General features: G+C 35.8%; 2 long non-coding RNA genes across 2 annotated transcripts in view; one reads left to right on the plus strand and one right to left on the minus strand.

Annotated features, from left to right (window-relative positions):
* LOC145529435 (uncharacterized) overlaps positions 1 to 25,019 on the plus strand; it is a 286,481-nt gene that overhangs the window by 169,447 nt on the left and 92,015 nt on the right. The gene's annotated exons all lie outside the window — the stretch shown is intronic.
* The window catches only part of LOC145529439 (uncharacterized), a 284,079-nt gene that overhangs the window by 24,250 nt on the left and 234,810 nt on the right, over positions 1 to 25,019 (minus strand). Inside the window, exon 5 of the long non-coding RNA XR_014071230.1 lies at positions 2,210 to 3,114. This is a non-coding gene — a long non-coding RNA (uncharacterized LOC145529439). The remainder of the gene's footprint in view (positions 1 to 2,209; positions 3,115 to 25,019) is intronic.

Here is a 25,019-nt window from a genome sequence, read left to right on the forward strand (position 1 = left end):
AACTATAGACACAGTAATTGGCAAAGGTTACAGAGGAAGAAGGAATGAATAGACAGTGAAAATACTTTCTATGATACCACTGTGATAGGTATATGTCATTATTCATTTTCCCAAGTTCATAGAATATACAGCACCAAGAGTGAATCCTAAGGTAAACTAGGAACACCTGATGATTATGAAGTGTCAATAAAAAGTTGTAACAAACACATCACTCTGATGGTGGTCATGATAATGGGAGAAATCTGGATGTTCAGGGGCAGAGGTCATATGGGGAAATGTCTGTACCTTCTGATCAGTATTGCTGTGATCCTAACACTGCTCTAAACAGATAAAACCTTTAAAAATGCTTTAGTTAATTCCTATTTCAGTCTACATATAAAGTTTCAAAATCAGAAAGATGGAATGTATTTCCTAAATGATTATAGATTTACTGGAGCTTTTAAAATCGAAGACTACCTTCTTCATGATACTATGCAAGAATAAGGGTTTTCTGCAATAATTTTCCATTTGTGGAAGATTCTTTTGCAGTTTGTTTCTGGCATTCCGGACGTGAGAACGCTCCTGGGTGGTTTGCTAGCATGTTATCCACAGTCATAGTTTCCTTTACTAACACTGCTGAAGTCCTTGCTACATCCTGTGACTGCTGAGCACTCACTGGGGCAGGCTATATTCTGAGTAAACTCATGTGCATTACAGATTTAATCTCCTGAGTGAACTCATGGGCATCACACAGTTCCAGCTGGTGTTGGCTGTGTGCCCTGTGTAAGGACAGATGCTGATGGGTCCAGAATTTGTCAAGCATGAGATAAATCCACTGATCTCAATTTCATGGTATTTATGTGGATTGTAGGTTGGTGAGATCATTCTGACCAGTCCATGAATGAAAGAACTATTGTCTGTTGTTACTTAGTAATTATACAATTATGCAAAGAGTTTATTATGAACTTCTTTTTAAAGAATGGATAACTAAATTTTGCCTAAGTTCTCCCAATCAAAGTAACTTTAAATGGTTTTCTAGAAACGTAATAGTTATTCTGAGGCACTTTACTTGCACATATTTGAGTTAGGAGGCTTTGTTTAAATACACAGAACTCTAAAATTTGCATTTGGTAAATGATGAGTGGAGCCATTTAAAATACAGGCAGAGCAACCATTCCAGAGGACCTGCCTTGCTTGTCCTCTTTTCTGTACCTCTAAACTGGACCAAACCACCAACATTCTAAGATACTAAAGAAACTATAATATCCTATTGGAAGGACTGATAAATGAACTTTTACCCAGTGAACACTTCACCTGACCAGTCAATGAAGTACAAATCTAGTTTTACCTCGTCTCTCACCAGGACACTTCAGTAGATGGATTACCTCATCTTGTACCAATAAGTGCTTCTAAAAAAACAAACAAAAAAGTTACCTCACCTTCCTCTCCTTTCCCCATAAGAACCCTGAGCCCTTCTCTTGCAATAGAGATACTCTTTGGGTTTCTCACAAAATCTGTGTACCCTAGATTGCAATTCTTTGATCCCAAATAAATGCTTTGCATCTTGACCTGTACTCTTTTTTATTTTTCTTTTAGGTTGACAAGTCCTTTATATTCCCTTAACAAGGGTTAAGGTCAAAGTAATAATATGTTTTCTACTCTCTTTTATATATATTCTGGAATTTAAAATTTTATATGTAAGTGTACAGTGCCAGGTGTTTGTATTATTGTAGCCAAAACTGGAGGTCCAGCTACTCACTGCTCAAAAGCCAATGAAGAGGAAAGAAAGAAAAAAAATATTAGTTGCTCAGTCATGTCTGACTCTTTGCAACCCCATGGACTGTAGCCTGTCAGGCTCCTCAGTCCAAGGGATTCTCCCAGCAAGAATACTAGAGGGATTGCCATTTCCTTCTCCAGGGGATCTTCCAGACCCAGAGATCGAACCAGGGTCTCAGGCCTTGCAGGCAGATTCTTTACCATGTGAGCGACCAGGGAAGCCCTAATGAAGAAGCAAGGTTGGTGGAAAGGAAGGTTTGCTTTATTTCAGATGCCAACAACTGGTAGGGGGTGGACTCTTATCCAAAATTTGACTCCCCCCACTGGCAGTCAATGGGCAAGAGCTTTTATAGCCAGAAGGAGGGAGCTACATGTAGAAACAGCACAGTCAACTGACAGTCATCTTGAAATTGGTCATATAGTGGTCTGGTGGCACTAATGGTAAAGAACCCACCTGCCAGTGCAGTAGACATCTGAAATGCAGATTCGATCCCTGGGTCGGGAAAAACCCCTGGAGGAGGGCATGGCAACCCACTTCAATATTCTTGCTTGGAGAATCCTATGGGCAGAGGAGCCTGGCGGGCTACAGTCCATAGGGTTGCAAAGAGTCAGACATGACTGAGTGGCTAAGCACAGCACAGTGGTGTGACCAACATCATTTTGATTGTTTTAAGTATAGGTAATCTCCAGTTCCACGGTGGATTTGTTCTTTGAGGTCAGTTCTTGGAATTGTGGCAGCTTATGTCATGACTGTAGTCTGGTCATCATGCAGTTAACTTCTTTCCCCTGGTGGAGGTTTCACTGTCTACAAGATAGCTTACAGAATATGGCTTGGAATTTTATCTATAACCCTTGGGAAGGACCTAAAGGTTCTTGACTTTGCCTAGTGACTAAACTATTATTGTTTTGTACTGTTCGGTGGTTTTCCTTCGCTTCCACATTTTCTCACTTCCCTGATAAGCTTATTTGCTTGACGTTTTCCACAGAGAGAAGGCAGGCATAGGTCATGGGGAGAGGGAAGGACTATAGGGTCCTGCTTCATTTCAGTATTATTGCTGAAAACCCAGCCTCTGTTCACTGGTACCAAATAGAAATGCTGAGAGACATTGTTTGAGGCATAGAAAAAAGCAGCTTTATGACTTTGCCAGGCAAGGGGTCCACAGTAGGCTAACTACTTCCTGGGAAATAGGAAGGTGTCTGTGGTTTCAGGTTGGAGAATAGGGCTATAGGTAAAGATTGGGATTGAGAGTCTTGCATTCTTCTTCCCTCCTGGAGACAGTGAGACGATTAGGGCTGCCGTCAGGTGGTTCCAGAACTGGTTTTGGTGGTCCTTGAGGTTATTGTTCTGGTTCCTTCTTTCTGAAATGAAGAATGTTCACAAAGGAAAGGAGTGTTAGGGAGTGTTATCTTGGAGAAATAAACACTAAGTGCAAAGTGCAGCTTTAACTAGAAGGCAGTCATTTTCAGAGTGCAATTAAGCAAGAAAGAGGTGTGTGTTGGGGGACATGTATAGGAGACCAGTTGAATGGGTGGAAAGAATAAGAGCTGAATAAGGGCTTACATAATCGGGGTGCCTCAACTAGCTTCTGTAGCAGCAGTGTGAGTAGCAATAGAAGAGCCCAGAAATGACACAGTGAAGGTGGCATCAACAAACCTTTTTTTCTTCCAATAAGGTTTTCAACCCTCCACTAATAGATGTTAGTTCTTAGAGAGGGTTTTTTTTACAGGACATATCTGGGGAGTTGCTGTGATGTCTGAGCTCATACAATCTTTGACAAACCCTGTGCTGCTTAGTGTTCATTATGTAGGATTTAAGTAGCCAGTTCACTCTCTTTAAAATGTGTTTAGAGACAGATTTACAACAGTTTTGCAGGACTGCTCTTTCTGTTTTCTATCTCTGCTAGCTGCTTTTCCCAAACACTTAATCAGTGAGAGACTGTGTGATAAGCGTTAACATATACTCTGTCGTTTAACTTTTACCATTTTATGAAGGGAGATGATGTTATCCCCATCTTACAAATTAGGACACCAAAGCTAAAATGGTCTAAAAATTTAGCCCAAGGTGACACAGCTAGCAAAGGCTATTTGCATTATTTGAATTGAGATCTATTTGATTTCTCAGCCAGTGTCATTAATCACTGGGCTGCATTTACTTCTACAGTATATGTCTTCGTAAATATTAAGGTCATCTTTATTTTAACTGTTTCAATTCTCAGCCATATTTTATACTACTACTTTAAAATGCTTGCATGATGTCTTTTTGCATAATCTATTATTCCAGGAGAGTACACATGCTTCCAGAAATATATTCTAAAATATGAATCGCATACATTCTGAGCATTGCTTATCTTAAAGTGTACTTTAATTTAACTGTGCATGAAAATTTTCAAGTTATTTTTTTCTCAGCACTCCAGCGGAATGGATTTTAGGTTTTCTAAACAAGATACTATACATTATACGTTAAAGCTCCATTACTGCAAAATACATTATAAGTAACAGTTACAGTGCCGTAAAACACTATCTATTATAAGTAATATGTTTTGTGCTACAACTATGCATGAATGTTTGTTTTCATTTTTGGTTGTGATTTTGTATTTGATTTTTTGTATCCTGCCATTACAGTAAAAATATTGCTGGTTTACTTTCAGGTGCCAGCGAATATTATATTTTTCTTTTTCTTTTTTGCTAAAATCATGGTAAGTCATTACAGTTTGAATGCATGTTTCTATTTACAACTCAAGTAAAATTATTTTTTAATGGTACCTTGGATTTTTGCTTCTGCTGTATTTGCTTGCTTCTCTGCATCAAGGAAACTACTATTCATATGTTAAATCCCTTAGTATTCCAGCATCTTAAAGATGAGGCATTCTCCTACCTCCACGGCAAGTTTCTTTTATATTCTGTGTTGCTCAATAGAATACATTGGTTCTTCTTGTAGCCTCTGATTAGATTAACAATTGCTATTACAATAAGTTTTAATAGACAATGAAGTCATCTGATCTATTTCAAATTATATCAATCCGTATTCTATTTCCTGTAGATATATAGAATCCATAATAATCAGGATGGAAACTATTGAATGCACATTAACATGGGACAATTACTAGAATATAAAAGGGGAATGTACTATTTGATATCCAGTATTAAAATCTATATTGAAATGTTAATGCATACAGCACAAGGGAGATGTGTGAGTGGAAAGAAGTGTATGTAGGATAATCACCACTGTTTTTAGTCTAATTTTAGCATTTGGTTTACCTACTGTACAGTCCTTAAGAAAATTTGAAAATTTTAAACTGGGGCAAATGCTGAAAATATTCAGAAAAGAGTAAGTTATGCATGGAATTTTTATTTATGTATGACTCTTAAAGGACTTCCCAGGTGGCACAGCGGTAAAGAATTTGTGTGCCAATGCAGAGACGTGGGTTTGATCTCTGGGTCAGGAAAGTTCAGGTGGGGATTTCTAATCCAGCAGATGATAAGTTTGGAAGTTGCCACTCTGACCAAACAATGAAAAGCTGAATAAATTAAAGAATCAACAACTCTTCTTAGATTCATAAACAGTGAATTCACAGGGCAAGACCCTGTACCCCAAACTGAAGCAATATGAGAATCACAATCTGACAGAATAGAAATACATGAGCCAATACCTCTGTAGAAACCAAAGCTTGAGAAAGAAAACATAGACTGTAATTGAAGGATTGTTGGAGGCTCAGAGTGTGCAACTCAGAAGTTTAAAACTCTTGGGGAACCCAGTCGTTGGGGCTCCCCAGTTGACGTTGAGAGGGGACACAATTTATATATATATATATATATATATATATATATATATATATATATATATATTTGCTGCTGCTCTATTAATTCTTTCGGTAGATACCAGAGGAAAATAATTTCATACTTCTCAGAGGGAAAGGGGGAAAGAAACTATATCTTTTGATACAAGTCCAGAGCATTCTGCTTTCTTAACAAGGTCTTCCCTCAGGTCTTCCCTCATTTCTTCCTTTCTTAACAAGGTCTTCCTTCAAGCTGTTTCACCAGAGCCTAATTGACCTAAGGGAAGAAAAATGCCCATCCTCACCCTTCTGTATGGAACAGAGAAAATACTCAATTTCAATCCTCTATCTTCTTCTATGAGGGAGAAAGGAAATGCCCAAATCCACCCACTAGCCATCCTATCCCTTCTGAGAAGTGATAAAAACTGAGCACGCGCTCACTAAAGTTCAGAGAGATAATCATATATCACACAGTCACATTAGTGCCTCCCCAAAATGAAGCAGTTAGGCAAAAAAGCTAACAAAAAATACATACATACAAGATCTATATGAGAAAGATCTATATAAGTTAAAGATACATATAGCCCAGAAATAGACCCACATAAATGGAGTCAACTGTTCTTTGACAAGGAGCAAAGTCAATGCAATAGAGCAAAGATAGCCTGTTCAATAAATCAACAAATGATGCTGGAACAACTTAACACCCAAATGCCAGACAAACAAAGAATCTAGACAAATATTTTATACCCTTCACAAAAATTATTCAAAATAGACTACACACTTGAAGACCTGGATAATAACAGGAATAATCCAAGTGACATTTTGTTTGGTGATGACTTTGTAACTACAGTACCAAATCCATGATCCACAAATTAAAGAACTGATAAGCTGTACTTCACTAAAATTTAAAATTTGTTTTCTGCAAAAGACATAATCAAGAGAATACAAAGGGAAGCCATAACTGGGAGAAAATATATGCAAAAAAATGTCTGATAAAAAACCAGTTATTCAAATGTACAAAGAATTCTTAAAACACAGCAATTTAGTAAATTAATCAGTTAAAAGATGGACAAAAGAGCTTAACAGACACCTAATCGAGGAAGATATACAGATAAAAATATGAAAAGATGGTCTACATCATATGTGATAAGAAAAACACAAAATAATAATAATAATAATAATCCAGCTCAGACAGTAAAGAATCTTCCTGCAATGTAGGAGACCTGGGTTCAGTCTCTGGGTTTGGAAGATCCCCTAGAGAAGGGGACAGCTACCCACTCTAGTATTCTGGCCTAGAGAATTTCATGGACTGTAGGGGTCATAGGGTCACAAAGAGTCAGGCATGACTGAGCGACTTTCACTTTGGCTTTCCTAGTGGCTCAGACAGTAAAGAATCTGCCTGCAAAGTGGGAGGTTCGATCCCTGGGGAGGGAAGATCCTCTGGAGAAGGAAATGTCAATCCACTCCAGTATTCTTGCCTGGGAAATCCCACGGACAGGGAAGCCTGGTGGGCTACAGTCCATGGGGTCACAAAGAGGTGGGCACGACTGAGCAACTAAGCACAAGATACAAGATGCACACCTATTAGAATGGCCCAAATCCAGAACACTGACAGTACCAAATGCAGGTGAGGATGTGAAGCAGCAGGAACTCTATCACTTATGGAAATGCAAAATGGTACAGCCACTTTGGAAGAATGTTTGGAAGTTTCCTACAAAACTAAACAATATTATCATGTGATCCAGCTCCTTAGTTTTTCCAAATGAGTTAAAACCTGATATCTACACAAAAACCAGAACATGGATTGTTATAGAAGCCTAACTTGTGGCTGCCAAAACCTAGAAGAAGCCAAAATGTCTTTCAGTTGTTGATTGGAATAATAAATTGTTGTACCGTCTGTCAAGGAAATACTCATCATTAAAAAGAATTGAGCTATCAAGCCATGAAAAAGCACTGAGAAAATTTAAACACATAATATTAAGTGAAAGCAACCAATTTGAAAAGGCTACATATTATATGATTTCAACTATAAAACCGAAAAGGCAAAACTAAGGACACAATAAAAAAAAAAAAATCAGTGGCTGTCAGGGATTAAGGAGGTGGGATATATAAATGGGTGAATCATAGATGAATTTTAGGGCAGTGAAATTACTCTGTAACCATAATGTAAACTGTGGACTTTGGTGATAGTGGTGTGTTGACTTAGATCCATCAGTTGTAACAAATGTATAATCCAGTGGGGGATATTTGTAAAGAGAGGGGCTCTGTGTGTGTAGAGGCAGGAGTTATATGGGAAATCTCTATGCCTTCTGATAAATATATTTTAAACTAAAACTGCTCTAAAAATAGTCTATAAAAAAAGCACAAATGTGTTTCACTAGGTTCTCTGCTAAGGTTCTCACAAAACTGAAATCAAAGTGTTGGTCAGGTTTGGTTCTTGTCTAGAAGCTCTGGGAAAGAATCCATTTCTAAGCTCTTTGAGTTTAGTGACTTGTTTTTGTAGCTTGAGCTCCCTATTTCCTTACTGATGGTCAGAAGGCTTAGAAACCTCGTGTATTCCTATTCCTGTGCTCTCTCTATCCTCACCAGACATAAAGCTTTCTCATGTTTAGAATCTTTCTGACTTCTGCACCTGCTCAAAAAAGTCTGCTTTCAGAGATTCATGTGATTAGATTAGCTCCTTGTTGATAAACTCCCTTTTAATTAACTCAAAGTCAACTGAATAGTAACCTTAATGATGTATGCAAAAGCTAATTTTCCATGAAATACAATCACAAGCATGCCATTTCATTAAGTTCATAGTCTTGGGAATTGGGTTAGGGAATCCTGGGGATATTCTGCCTATCACATTTTACATATGTTATAAATGGGAGATGTCTTTTTAATAGCATATAGCTTTAATTCTTAGAGCAACTTGGACTATCTGCCAGTGAAATATTTTTATTCAATTTAATGTCATCAGTTACCATCTTACTGCATCTGAGCTTCAAAGACTTTCCCTTTTGCCTGTTCTGTGAAAACGGATCTGGACTCATGTATTTTTCCTTTTGTCGATAGAGGGCGCTAGAGAAAGCTGGAAGGAGATGAGGGTCTTGTTGCTGGGTCCCAGTGTGCTAGTTCAGCTAGTTCCTCCTGTGTGTCTGTCTTCTCCAGCGCCTGACTTCTGTGGTGACGTCAGCCTGTTCAGTCCCAGGTTACCAGCCTCCCACACTGCTTTCTAGTATCGGACAACCAGCAGCAACCACACCCAGCGGCTTCCAGTGGCAGCCCTTAGGTGGTTTTCTAATGAAAATACCTCCCCGAGGACGGTTTTCTAGCACTCTCTGGAGGGCTGGCACATTCTGCCAGCACAAAGCATGATGTTTATTTGCCCTCAGTGACTCATATTTGTGCTCTTTTCAGTAAAATCTGGATGTTGGTCTTGGTGGAGCAGTGACATATTTTATTTCTTCAGGGCTTAGCTCAGCCTTCAATGTAGTGGCTACTCCTTATATTTGCTATTCCTGTATTTACAGTTGGAGCTATTCTCATCGGCCAGTCACTTATTACTCTAAATTCTTCATATAGTTCATTTATTTTTCTCTTTCCCATTTTTATATTATTGCATGGTTCTTCTTTCCAGATTGGACCCATACTAGTTAATATACTAACACTAATTACATTATAATATATTCATTTATCAGTTATTAGAGTCTGGCACTATTCCAAACAAACCCCTATAGGGTAAATACTACTTCAATACTCATTTTACATATTGAGAAACAATTATATTAAAATTTAAGTAAATAGAACATAAATGAAATAATAGGAATTTACACTTAAGCATTTAACTTCATGAGCTAATTCTGCAAATACTTTCAGGTTTAGTTCTAGCATGGCATTGTGTGTTTGGCAGTAAGCATCTAGGTTCTAGTCTTCAATTTTCAGAATTCTCTTGCTTAATTAATTTTCTTGCTGTGAAATCACTTCAGTTGGATTTGTTTTCCTACCAAGATTTAAGAGTAGTTTCTATTTCTACTCTTGTGATAGTTAACCTTGATATTTTTATGTACACTCTTTCCTGAAAAGGAATCCTGAAGACCTATCCTAACAAAATACTGTCATTTAAGTCTTTATTTTTAACTTTTCCTTTTCCTCGTTTTTCTTTTTTTCTTCTTTTTTTAGGGGGAGTAATACTCATGTACCTGAGGGTGCAACTCTTATAGTCTATGGACCACCTGGGTTTCTTAGAATCAGCTCCTATCTACAGGGGACTCAAGGCTAAGTCTCACCCTAAGGAAGGCTTTAGAATTTATGTGATTTTTATTGATGTAATCCCAGGAACAACCTTTCTCTCTCAACTGAGTTATTACTTCAAGTCAGGATTATCTGAATTTCAGAAAATTTTTGTTTTGAGTCTTGGAATAATCACTTACTTTCATAGGAACTCAGTTTTACATTACAAAAGAATGTATATTTTTTCTATTATTTCTAGTCATTTTATACCCTGGAAGATATTCAGGCTATGTACAACTACAATGGAGTTTTAAGAAATAGAATGATATGGAAAACTTAATACCAGTCCATTTGAAATTTTTGATAATATACATAGTTCTTCAGAAGCATTCAAATAACTGCATAACATTTAATAATAGTCTTCTAATGATTTATATACATGATATTGTCTCCTACAAGTTATACGCTTGGTACTTAGAATATATTTATGATATTGTTTATTTCAGTAACTCATCAGATGGAGTTCACAATGAGAAAATTTTTGTAACTATTGCCAAACTACCTTTAGAGTTGTTCAGTTTATCATCTCTTACCAAAAGTATTTCAATAGATGCCTGATACATCTCCTAGATTCAAACTTGTCCTCCTTTCTGTTCTCCACACAAACTAAAGCGATGCTCTTTGCTCAGAACTATTTTAGTAAGATTCACAAAGGCAGAGATTTTCTCTTTCTTGTCTCTGACAAAATCAAGTTCTTAGTAGAGGGCCTAGCGAATAGCAAGCAGTTAATAAATATTTATTGAATAACTGAATGTACTCTTGCTGAAGTTTTAAACAATGTGGTCTCTGGGTGTTACTTTAACCGGAAGTTCTACTCCTTTTCCAGTCCCTCATTAAGTATCCATCAGTCTTCCTACTCCCTTGAATTACGCCCCTGGCTTTCTGGTCCAGAGATGTTTCACTTACTTTTATGAAGGATGTACATCAAAAAATGACAGTGGAGATGGAAAAAAGATTAAAAAAAAAAAGCAGGATAAGAAAGCAAAAAAATGTATTGCATTTCTTACAAAATATTTTTATAAACATTTATTTCTCTTCAAACCCAAAATGTAACTGTCAAAAAAATGCTCATAATGTAAGTAAGAAAATGAGATAAAAGTAGACTAGACTAGAGAAGCAGTTTTACTGACCCTCAGTTTTCTCAAATATATTATACATAATGAAATAACAGCACACGATTTTAATGTGCTCTAGGCAGCTTATGATATAACAATTTAATTTATCACTTGATATGTGAATTTATTCCTGTCAGTGAATCTCTTGGATAATCTATGTCACAGAAGAAAATATAGATAAAATATCTATTAAAAATGGTCCTGAAAGTTGTTTTGCTTTCAAAAAAATATAATAGTGCTTATCTTCTGGTGCAAGATTCTCCTTATATGAGTTACAGTGTCTGAATTCTGTGAGATATAGTAATAGCTTGCATACAGTTTTTACAGTAAAAATTTACACTTTAATTCAGTTTATTCACACAAACAAGAATGAATTTAGGAGCACTCTCATAAAATAGTGTTTTAAAGAATATATGATTCCTTGTTACAACCCAAAAGTTTATGTGCAGTGATGATTTCACAGTAACACTGGAAAAAATATTTGTTAGTGAAAAGTTCTTAAAACCTTTCCAATTTTTTCAGGATATACATATATGTTTCTTTTTTTAATTATTTATTTTTAATTGGAGGATAATTGCTTTACAATATTGTGTTGGTTTCTGTCATACATCAGCAGGAATCAGCCTTAGATATACATATATCCCCTCCCTCTTGAATCTCCTGCCACCTCCCTCCCCATCCCATCCCTTTAGGGTGTCACAGAGCACCAGGTTTGAGCTCCTTGGTTCATACAGCAAATTCCCACTGGCTATCTATTTTACATATGGTAATGTATATGTCTCCATGCTAGTCTCTCAATTTGTCCCACTCTCTCCTTCCATAAATCTGTTTCACTATGTCTGTGTCTTCATTGCTGCCCTGCATATAGGTTCATCAGTATATTTCTTTTTACTTGATCAAATTTATTCTTTGATTTCTCCCAATGAATGTTACATTTAAAATATTTTTACAAATTACATTTTGTTTGCTTTCTGTTTCAGTTGGCTGGGTTTTTCTAAATTTATCACTATAGCAGTAAAGAATCAAGGTCAGATAACATATAATGGAAATAACTCATATATACAAGTTAAAAACTTTTCAGAGTTCTCTGTGTTAGAGATAAAATATATTGTGACAACTGACTGAATCAGAACTCTGCATATTTGCTCAGTTCAGTGTTTTAGTAGAGTGATGGAGTGACTTAAAAGATTATTTCTGAAAAGCAAATTGTATTTGTTTAATACCATATACAATTAGTTACAGATATATGCTCAAAGTAGCCAAATATTAGACTGTCCTATATTTCAAACCTACTGCAAAAAATAAAATTTTCTGATAAATCTCAGGAAAATGTTAAATTATTCTTATTTATAAGCAGGTAGGATTATTTTACAGGGCAGTCAAAATAGTGAAATGCTTATAAAATAAATTTTTATTGGCAATAGCAATAATAGCATTTCCTTTTTTTCACTGATTTGTTTGCATCAAAATGACTCTTTTTTATCATGATCAAGTAAAATGATCATTACTTACCTGATCTTGGTGACAGTGCCAAGTTCTGAAATGTTCATGTAACATGTGATTACAACTATACTCATTAGTGTAATTAATAACTAATAATGTTTAATTGGGCTTCCCTGGTGGGTCAAACAGTAAAGAATCTGCCTGGAATGAAGGTGACCTGGGTTTGAACCCTGGGTTGGAAAGATCCCCTAGAGGAGGGCATGGCAACCCACTCCAGCATTCTTGCCTGGAGAATCCCCATGGACAGAGGAGCCTGGCGGGCTACAGTCCATGGGGTTTCAAACAGTCAGACAGGACTGAGTGACTAAGCACAGCACAATGTTTAATTAATTAATAAAGTCCAACTTAAGAATTTAATCTCCTTTATTAATAAACTAATTAAAAAAATTAATCTCCTAATTATCTGACAATGGCAATAGATTTTTAATTTTATTATAAAATTTGCTGAGTATATTTTTAAATACATTTAAAACTGAGTATTAGTTTTTCTTCCTTGTGTGTGCTTTAATGCACTAATTATCTGACAATGGCAATAGATTTTTAATTTTATTATAAAATTTGCTGAGTATATTTTTAAATACATTTAAAACTGAGTATTAGTTTTTCTTCCTTGTGTGTGCTTTAATGCATATTTATTTGGTTTCATTTTATCAGAACTATCTTGTATGACACTGGAATTAATGTTAACTTGATCATTTAATCTAATCCTTTGCTGAAAGTGTTAACCTAATGACAAAAGCAGTCAGAACAGTGAAATAATGTATTGTTAATTAACAGAGTTTATTGTTTCCTTAAATTTTCAAATATTTGAGTACAACACTGTCATAAAGTAATAAGAGAGTTAGAACATAGGAGCCAGTTCTCAACTGCCAAGTAAAGTAAAATCAATTTAGAAATGTAACCTGAAAGGTGTTATGTCTGGTTAGCATCTTGAAATGACATGCCAATCTCTGAAAGCTTACTTCTCCATATCAAAAAGGATTTACATTTTAAAGAAAATAATCTCAGTCAGAGGGATCAAATAAACAAGTCCCCATATTTTCCATCTCATTTACTTTCTTTAACTTTTTTTTTTTTCACATTTTTGTTGAGATAGGAAGAAAAATCATACCATGCTATACCTCTATTTTTCCTTGCAAGGCTTTGCAGTCTTCTTACAGTTTTAAGCTGTATGCTATCCTTGTGTGGATTTTTGGAATTGTACATATACATACCAAGATCCAGTCTTAGTTTGTTTGGGCTGCTATAACGAAAGTACCACAGAGTGATGGCAATAAAGCAACTTTATTTCTCGCTGTTGTTGAGGCTGGGAAGCCCAGGCTTGAAGTACTGGCAGATCTGGTGTCTAGTGTAAGCCTTCTAGCTACATGGTTGACTTATCCCTGTGTCCTCACATGGTCAAAGGAATAAAGGGGCTCTCTGGGCTCTATTTTATGCCATTCCTAAAGTTGCGTCCTCTTGACCCATGAATTTTGAGAGTCACAAGCCTCATTTTGTAGCAGACCCTGATTATCTGTATTTTGATAGGCTGCATGTTTGAACAATTAAGTAATTAAATAATGGAAATGAACTTAGAAGTTGGTTAGTAAAATAGACATTTAGGAATACCTGTGTACATTGCAGTTTACTTCACACATATACTGGTTTATGACTAATTCAGAAGTTTTTTACACTGATGAAACGAAAATAGAATATTGCATTTCTTAAGATTCCATACTTCATGGTCACTACGTATTCATTTATTCATACATTTCTCCTCTGAGATTCAAACTTTGACTGAAATTGTTGCAAAAAAACCCCCATGAAATTAATATATTTTCTTTGTATTTATGTCCAATGAATTTATGCTAAGATTAAGGCTTTTGTCTATACTTTATTTGCCTATTTAGAATGGTAAGATGAAAAAAAAAGTTTACATTAGTTTCACCACAGTTGTTTTAACTACAATGAACCATATGACATGTATTAATCCTAAAAATAACATAAAAGTATTGGTCGCTCAGTCGTGTCTTACTCTTTGCAACTCCATGGACTGTAGCCCACCAGCCTCCTCTGTCCATGGAATTCTCCAGGCAAGAATGCTGGCGTGGGTTGCCATTTCCTTCTCCAGGGTTTATTTAGCTATGGCAGTTTAAAACGTATAGTTATTTTGAATATCTGGCTTCTTTTACTGAATGAAAGGAAATTAAATATCATCAAGCGTAATTATGATTAGGCTTCAGTCTTCCGAAAACTGAAATTAAAGGTCTCATTCCTTTGATAGCAAATAATTTTTTTCTATCACTTACTCTATTAAGTATAAAATTATATGCATAGAGTATAACAGCTACTATCTGTGACATTTTCATTAACAGTATTTTAGTACATACTGTGAAGTATGGGCTTCCCCCATAATTCAGTCAGTAATGAATCTGCCTGCAATGCAGGACACCTGAGTTCGATTCCTGGGTAGGGAAGGTCCCCTGGAGAAGGAAATGGCAATCCACTCCAGTATTCTTGCCTGGAAAATCCCATGGACAGAGGAGCCTGGAGGGCTACTGTCCATGGGGTCGCAAGAGTCGGACACGGCTTAGTGACTAAACCACCACCAGTGTGAAATATTGGTAACTACCCTGCTTACTATTTATCCTTATCTTTTGCAATGGGATTAAAATATCTAGTCATATAAATTTTGATATTAACAATATAAATGTTTCCAAATGTATACAACATAGAGTATATCAGATTAGTCTCTCTAGTGACAATATAGTTAAAATTTAATATACTAGAAGAATAAAGGGCTTCCCTTGTGGTTTAGCTGGTAGAGAAGCTACCTGCAAAGCGGGAGAACTGGGTTCAATCCCTGGGTTGGGAAGATCCCCTGGGGAAGGGAAAGGATACCCACTCCAGTATCCTGGCCTAGAGAATTCCATGGACTATACAGTCCATGGGGTCGCAAAGAGTCAGACATGACTGAGCAACTGTCACTCACTTTCATTAGCATAGTAAAAAGGAATAATATTGAGAACATCCGGGGAGCTCAATTAAATTCTGCAAAAATTAATTAGTAAATGAATAAATCATATATATAAAGAGCAAATATGCAGTCCAGAATTTTATAGGCTGAATTTTTCAATAAGAGAGATTGTTAAAATAAGTGAAAATCCAGCACAGAGGCACAGATACACAGGCAAACATAAGTGCACACCAAAAGTTGCTATGTAGTCTTAATAGGACAAACATAAATATAGATGCACACAGATCCTTTGTACAGGTACAAATTTTGAGAGACTATTTCTATTGATTTATTTTTCAAACTTTAAATAGTACTTCCTCTTAATATTACCTTAATGCATTCATTCTGATTATTTATAGAGAAAGATAAAATTGTTTTAGGAAATTAATGCAATCTGTTTATCAAATCATAACCATACTCTAAGATTGACAGTCATCCTGTTTTAAGGGAGCATCCTCATGTTTTCATAACTGTTTATACTCATAACTAATCAATCTTAATTGCAATATCTTAATAAGATAGACTTCCAGAAGCCTTGTAAATATTCTGTAATATCTATTGCTAATTATTTTTAATATAATTTTGAATTAATCTATCAAAGAGCAAATCTTTTCTTCCAGGGAATTTTTATATCCCTCAAATAGGGTGAAGTTGTCAGAAATAAACAATTGAAAAGGCATAAAACTTTACACATTGGCTTTTTATACCTTAAACATGGATTTGACTTCAGAAATGTATTATCTCTTTCAGTTTTTGAAGTGAGGTATCTAAGATTGAGAGGCTAATTTGGTATAATGAATTATCTTTTACTATATTTGCTTTTATGCTGCCCAGTAGATTATTTCCAACCATTATTGAAAATTGCTATTTTGTCCTGCCTTTTATCTAAAACCATTAAAATATAAATAAAACTGAATTAAAAATTAAAAAAAAAAATTTACATAGACATACATGTATATTTACATAGACATATATTTTCTCTAAAAATATTTACTTCAATTTTAAGTTAATGCTTCAGTAAATCATATTTCCTTTCTCTGAATAGTTATATAATATTTTAATCAGTTAAAACAATTTTGATAAAATTAACACAGATTCAGTTCAGTTCAGTCGCTCAGTTGTGTCCGACTCTTTGCGACCCCATGAATTGCAGCACGCCAGGCCTCTCTGTCCATCACCAACTCCCGGAGTCTACCCAAATCCATGTCCATTGAGTCAGTGATGCCATCCAACCATCTCATCCTCTGTCGTCCCCTTCTCCTCTTGCCCCCAATCCTACCCAGCATTAGGGTCTTTTCCAATGAGTCAACTCTTCGCATGAGGTGGCCAAAGTATTGGAGTTTCAGCTTCAACATCAGTCCTTCCAATGAACACCCAGGATTGATCTCCTTTAGGATGGATTGACTGGATCTCCTTGCAGTCCAAGGGACTCTCAAGAGTCTTCTCCAACACCACAGTTCAAAAGCATCAATCCTTCGGTGCTCAGCTTTCTTCACTGTCCAACTCTCACATCCATACATGACCACTGGAAAAACATAACACAGATTATGGCCTGCCAAACTAGCCTAGGAAATATAAATGGCAAGTTATTTGATGAGATTGCCAATTAAGAAATAACCTAAACAACTTAGGTAACAACCTCTCTTCTCATGGCAAACATTGTGGAAAGTGGGAAAGTTATACCACGTAAGTATTAAGATAAAGAGTACCTGCTAATGTGAAATATAAGCAAAACTTGGCAAATAATTTTAAACATCATTGAGGACTGGATGGTATTTACTGTCCTGATTTCTAAGAAGCTGAACTGTAAACCATCTAAATTGAGGTTATGCTTAGTTTAATTTTTGATGCATGCTGAATGATTAAATAATTATGTATAGACTACCTAATAAAGTCTATCTGGCTTGAGTGAGCATACTGCTGGTAAAAAATTTGTTTTGTAATGGGATAGACAAATGAGTAAAGTTACAGAGGATGTAGGATACATGATTATTTTTTTTTTTAAAAGGAGATAAAATGGAATTGGATTTATCAAAGAGGCTAAGTCATGAAATCAGTTGATCAGACTTTCTTTTTGCTTTATGTCTGCATCAGTATTTCTTCATAAGAAGTACAGTTTCTTATGTAAAGCATGTAACACTCACATAGCATGTTATGTATACTTATCAAGATGACCTTATATTTTTTAATATATTGAACATGAATTTTGGCCTCTACTTTTTACTGCCTATACTTTAAAAAATAAGATCTGTGTTAATAATATGGCATCCTATGGCCAGAAGCACTTAGATGGGTTCCCAGACAATAGAAGTTGAACAGTATTGATATGAGGGTCAGGTATTGAGGCTCTGGTGGTTCCATGAGGCTGAATGGGTTCACCAGTGTGAAAAAGAAAACCTTGTGGTGAGGGCAATGGGCCCAAAATGGAAAATGTTTCATTTCAGGGCCAGGGTAGTTCCTACCATGTGGAACTGTAGCTAGTTAGATGAACACACACCCTGAAAGTGTGGCCAGCAGGAAGAAGCCTCTGGTCAAAACCGAATCACTATACCACTGACTTTGAAATGTTTTTATGGTTTAAAAGATCCTCTCCCAAAGTCACTGAATTTAACATTACTGTGTTGTTTAGGTTATGGCTTTCAATTTGGGGGTTCATCTCAGAGGTATCATAGCTGTCTATTCCTTTAAGACCACTTTAGTGCAAATTAGAGCGTCCTATTAGATTCTGTCTACCTATATATGGAGTAATCTCATATTTTTATCTCCATAGTGGCACGTTTATCTACACAGTAGCACATACGAGTGACATAAAGATGGGGTAAATTGGTTAAAGTTTTTGATCTCTAAAAATCTGAAATATAGTGTATTAGGTGATAAATGTGTAAAGATGAATAAAACTAAGTCTGTGACATTAAAGAAATCCTATTTTAACCTGAGACACAAACATCTCAGAAGTATCCACAATGTGAAAGATCAAATGTGACCTGTGGTGTTAATTTCTATGAAAGCACAGAACCAAGTGAGCCCAGGATACAAGGATACAAAGGGAGTGTCCTTCAGTGTAACCATTTCTACTCAGAATTATTTGTCAATAAGTATACCAATATCATACTATGATCTACAGAAAGAATTTCCTAATAAAGTCTGCAAACATCTTTCTTTGGGCAAAATGTTATTCTAATTGGGTTCTTCCAGTACTAGAAAGCATGTCTCTAGCTCATTTGTGTCACATATGTGTAAATTAAATGCTCCTGCCAGCCATTACGTTATTCTGACAAAAATTATTTTCTGGACATTGATAGCAAGAAAATTTGCCAGTGAATTACAAGCAGATTAAAAAACAAAGAAAAAACGGCAAATGGAACAAAAATCTTTCTATCCAGTGTTTTCAGTAGAAGCATGTTGCAATTTCCCTCAGCTCTTTGGATTAATAAAGTTGTGATCATGAAATATTATGTAAACTTTCTGTACTTCAGTTTTTTTCCTAATGACCTCATGTGCAGATTTCACTGACATTATCCCATAAGCAAAATATATACAATAGCAGTCCCACTTCATGACAGGGACATTTTTTCTTGTTGCTTTATTTTTTCCCACTATCTTTCCACTATTTTTTTTCTCATTGGAGGTAGACTCTACCTCTTTGTTGGCCCACTTGCTTAATATTTTCTTATTTCAAAAGCAAAAAAAGTCAATTATCCTCTCTCACCTTGAGAAAACAGAAGTCTTTTTTTAGTACTTTTAGTGAAATACTTTATTAAAAATAGGAAACAGCTTATTGGTATTACGAGGATTTATCATCTAACAATAAAAATGACAAAACACAGAAATAAAATAAAACACTTCTTTCCCATACAAATTAAAACTTCCTTCAAACTGTTTAAAAGTACTTGTGCTTTGCCTCATAAGATGCTATTTTCAAACTTGAAAGAAAGAAAGCATTTTCCTTCTTTCTGACAGATAAAGCCACTTAACTCAGTTACAAAAGATTATAGACTATAATAACTGACAATCATAAATATGTATTGCAAATGTCCTTGTATTGTCCTACATATATTAAACTGATTTAGCAATTATAAAAATGTACAATTTCAGTAAATTAAGTTCTGATTGCCGTTGTGCTGATAATCAGAAACTTGAAGCAGAGTTTATTGAAACAAGTCACTGTAAAATCTATAAAGCCATCAATTCATTTATCTCAACCTAGTCATAGCAACTGTGGTGTTTTGAACTAAGGTGTTGGAGTAGACTCTTGACAGTCCTTTGAACAGCAAGGAGATCTAACCAGTCCATCCTAAAGGAGATCAGTCCTGAGTGTTCATTGGAAGGACTGATGTTGAAGCTGCAACTCCAATACTTTGGCCTCCTGATGCGAAGAGCTGACTCATTTGAAAAGACCCTGATGCTGGGAAAGACTGAAGGTGGGAGGAGAAGGAGATGACAGAGGATGAGATGACTGGATGGCATCACCGACTCAATGGACATGAGTTTGAGGAAACTCTGGGAGTTGGTGATGGACAGGGAGGCCTGGTATCACAAAGAATCGGACACAACTGAGTGACTGAACTGAACTGAACTGAGTCACAGCAAAGAGTCTTGAGAATCAATAACTATATAGGATGTTTCTGCAAGCTCTCTAAATTGTGTGTGTGTGCCTTCTCAGTCTGTAAGTCTTATCTGACTCTTTGTGACCCCATGGACTGCAGCACATCAAGCTTCCCTGTTCATCATCAACTCCCAGAGCTTGCTCAAACTCATGCCCATTGAGTCGGTGATGCCATCCAACCATCTCTTCCTCTGTCATCTCCTTCTCCTCCCACCTTCAATCTTTCCCAGCATCAGGGTCTTTTCTGATGAGTTGGCTCTTTGCATCAGGTGGCCAAATTATTGGAGCTTCAGCTTTAGCATCAGTCCTTCCAACTCTGCAAACTCAAGGACTGCAGCACACCAAACTTCCCTGTCCTTCACTATGTCCCAGAGTATTCTCAAATTGTTGTTCACTGAGTCAGTAATGCCATCTAACCATCTCATCCTCTGCTACCCTGTTCTCCTTTTGCCTTCAATCTTTTCCAGCATCAGGGGCTTTTCCAGACTTGACTCTTCACATCAGGTGGCCAAAGTATTGGAGCTTCATAAATATTTATGATGAAAGATATGATAATAATAGATTTTAATATATATATATCAAAATTACTTCAGAATTAAAATATATAGCTATACGATATTATTTAATCATGTGACAGTAAATGTTTTACAATATCTCTATAGTTTACTGAAAAGATTTTTTAAGTAATGTTCAACAAACACTCTGATTATATTGTTGAAGATTTATGAATTTAGTACAATCTGTTTTGACGGCGTTCTTATATTGCCAGTTTTCACCTGATCTGCTTCTACAGATAATTTAGCTGCTTGTATGTCTTGATAGTTTCAGATTACTATTGCAAAAATACATATAAAATAAACTAAAACTTAGGGAAAACTTTCCATTCTGCAGTTGCCAAACATTGTCACTTACTGACCTAAAATAGACTGTAAAATATCTGTGTAGCCTCATGAAAGTCAATAAAAGTGTTAGATTATTTGGAAGTGATTTATAGCCTTATGAGAAATGATTACCCATATAGTAAAGGATATTTTAAATATTAAATTATGTTATGCTTATGGTTCAAAGAATAACTATTACAAAGCATCTCTAATCTCCATATATCTTTTTTATCCATTCTTTAACAAATGTAGGGTCTCTTTTGAATAATAATGACCCTTTCAAATTTGTATTTAGAGTAATCATGTACATATATATATGTAAACATAACAAAAGTGTATTTTTGAAGAATAATACATTATTAGGTTTATTGTTAAAAAGTATCTGAACAATTTCAAGAAATTTATAAAATAATTTCATAGAACTGCAGAGCCTAGTGACTGAAAAAATAATCATTTTTCTGAGGCCTGAGCCAGTATGACTGTATGTGGAATATACTAAATAAAATATGCTGGCTTTCTTATATAATTTATCTATACATTATATAGTAATGCTACTTCATTCTCTGGGTGAGACATTTTTCCAGCACATATGCATTGAGTGCCTCTTAACTGTATATTTCTATTTTAGTTCATTGTCTAGTTCCATTTCAGATTGCTGCTTCTGATGGATCTTCTACCTTATTCATCACTTATTTTGACTACCTTCAATTGTTTTTGTTCAGTCACTAAGTCATTTCCAACTTTCTGCGACCCCATGGTCTGCAGCATGCCAGATTTCCCTGTCCTGTCCTTCACTGTCTCTCGGATTTTGCTCAAACTCAACTCTATTGAATCGGTAATGCTATCCAACCATCATCCTCCGTCACCCTGTTCTACTCCTGCCCTCAATCTTTCCCAGCATCAGGGTTTTTCCACTGAGTTGGCTCTTCGCATCAGGTGGGCAAAGTATCGGAGCTTCAACATAAACATCAGTCCTTCCAGTGAATATTCAGGGTTAATTTCCTTTAGGGTTGGCTGGTTAGATCTCCTTGTTCTCCAAGGACTCTGAAGAGTCTTCTTCAGCACCAAAATTCAAAAGCATCAGTTCTTTGGTGCTCAGCCTTCTTTATGGTCCAATTCTCACATCCATGCACGACTACTGGAAAAATCATGACTTTGACTATATAGACTTTTGCTGACGAAGTGATGTCTTTGCTTTTTAATACACTGCCTAGGTTTATCATAGCTTTTCTTCCATGGAGCAAGTGTCTTTTAATTTCATGGCCATAGTCATCATCCACAGTGATTTTGAAGCCCAAAGGGGGAAGAAAAAATCTACCACTGCTTCCACTCTTTTTCCCTTCTATTTGCCATGAAGTGATGGAACTGAATGTCGCGTTCTTAGTTTTTTGAATGTTGAGTTTTAAGCCAGCTTTTTCACTCTCCTCTTTCACCCTCATCAAGAAGCCCTTTATTTCCTCTGTACTTTCGGCCAATTGGCTGCTGTCATCTGCATATCTGAGGTTGTTGATATTCTCCAGGCAGTCTTGATTCCAGCTTGTGAGTCATCTAGCCTGGCATTTCACATGATGTATTCTGTATAGAAGTTAAATAAATGGGGTGACAATACACAGCCTTGTTATACTCCTTTCCCAGTTTTGAACCAGTCAGTTGTTCCATGTAAGGTTCTAACTGTTGTTTCTTGACCTGTATACAGGCTTCTGAGGAGACAGGTAAGGTGGTCTGGTATTCCCATCTCTTTAAGAATTTTCCACAGTTGGTTGTGATCCACACAGGCAAAGGCTTTAGAGTCTTCACTGAAGCAGAAGTAGATTATCTGGAATTGATAAGGACCTGCTATTCCTTGTTAGATAAAGTTTTTTGTCTTGTCTCCTTTACATGGTATTTGCTTACTCTGATGTATGTGTGTAATATTTTGATCAAGGATATTGCTGGGCATACTTAGCGATTGACTACCAGTGTATATTCACTTTAATGGAATAGAATAGACATGTTTTTAAAATCATGTCCTGTAAGTGCAAGGAGACAGTTAGTTGGGTGAATTACAAAATTTCTACCTTAATTTTTCAGATTTTCCTTAAATCAAGGTTTGCTTTTAAAATATTTTAAATTTACACTTTTTAAAAGTAATAAACATCATAATTTGATTGCATGTAGTAATTGAAATGGCAATGCACTCCAGTATTCTTGCCTGAAGAATCCTAGGGACGGCAGAGCCTGGTGAGCTGCCGTCTATGGGGTCGCACAGAGTCGGACATGACTGAAGCGACTTAGCATAGCATAGCATAGCATAGTAATTTCAGTTCAGTCACTCAGTCATGTCTGACTCTTTGCGACCCCATGGACTGCAGCACGCCAGGCCTCCCTGTCCATCACCAACTCCTAGAGTTACTCAAACTCATGTCCATTGAGTCAGTGATGCCATCCTACCATCTCTTCCTCTGTCATCCCCTTCTCCCATCTTCGATCTTTCCCAGCATCAGGATCTTTTCAAATGAGTCAGTTCTTATCATCAGGTGGCCAAAATATTGGAGTTTCAGCTTCAGCATTAGTCTTCCAATGAATATTCAGGGCTGATTTCCTTTAGGATAGACTGGTTGGATCTCCTTGCCATCCAAGGGACTCTCAAGAGTCTTCCAACACCACAGTTCAATAGCATCAATTCTTTTGAGCTCAGCTTTCTTTATAGTCCAACTGTCACATCCATACATGACTACTGGAATGTTTAATATTTGCAGGAGCTACATTTGAGACTTATATATATTACCAAATTTGTATGTACACTGAAGCATATAAATTCATTTTAATTATCTGTAAATGGCTTTTCTTCATAGCTTTTCTTCCAAGGAGCAAGCATTTTTTAATTTCATGGCTACAATCACCATCTGCTGTGATTTTGAAGCCCCTCCTCCCCAAAAAAAGTCTCTCACTGTTTCTACTGTTTCCCCATCTATTTGTCATGAAGTAATGGGACCGGATGCCATGATCTTACTTTTCTGAATGTTGAGTTTTAAGCCAAGTTTTAACTCTTTCACTTTCATCAATTATACAAATAATTCCCTACACCTGTCTCAACAGAATATTTAAAAATATATTTCTTATAATATATACTTCATAAGGGCTTCCCAATTAGTCTTTTTATTGTCTAGTATTAGTCTAATTTGGGCTTCTCTGTTAGCTCAGCTGGTAGCCTAATTTAGTATTTTTAATAAACGTTACCTCAGTTTGTTTTTATCACTTTTTAATGTCAGAGTGATTCAGAGCTTGGAGATATTTATTAAATATGAAACAGTGCACACAAATTCAAATCAAACTTAAAAGGATGCAAGAATTATTTTTTAATGCCAAATTGTTTACTTCACATGGAGGTGCATCTGCTAAACATGTGAGTGATTTCAGACCAAAAAAAAAAAAAAAGTCCTCATGTCTTATAACCTTTGCACAAGCTCACAAGCCAAGACAGTAAAGATCTTATAGTCAATCAGTGTTACCCTGTCTTATTTGTATCTGTGCTTAACATGTATTCATCACTCTTTGAGTCTACATCTAAATAAGAACAGTACCAATTGCATTTAGGTATAAATCATAAATATATTTTGAAAAGATTATATAATTTTCTACTGATATTTATGTTGCAGAAATATATATTCATGTGTTAATAAAGTTTAGCTATGCTCTAAAAGAATTGCAGATTAAAATTTTAATCTTTAATGATGCTTGATAATTCTACTAATGTATTACATGTGTTTGTTTCTTCATATCAAATTCTGAGCTAGATTTTTCATTGAAGCCACAGTAAAAGAAGCATGTTGCATGTTTGCTTATCCTCAAAGATTAGGTTTCCTGTGGTACAAAGCATACACTAAATTTTCAATAGAGAAGATACTGAAGAGGTTGCTATAGTGTGTTTGGGGGTCTCATGTGTATCTGTCCCACAAAATCTTTGACTCTTTCTGTATTCCCATCCTTAAAAAATTGTACCACCATCTATGTAGTTGTTGAAGCCAAACCCCAAGAAGTTCACCTTCATATTTCTCTTATTATTTTTCTTGTTAAGCTGATTCCATAATCATAACTGTATCCAGTATATATCCATTAATTTTTTTCCACTTC

This window comes from Giraffa tippelskirchi, chromosome 12 (genome assembly GCF_054371585.1).
Source record: "Giraffa tippelskirchi isolate mGirTip1 chromosome 12, T2T-mGirTip1v1.2.pri, whole genome shotgun sequence".
In the NCBI taxonomy this organism is placed as follows: domain Eukaryota; kingdom Metazoa; phylum Chordata; class Mammalia; order Artiodactyla; family Giraffidae; genus Giraffa; species Giraffa tippelskirchi.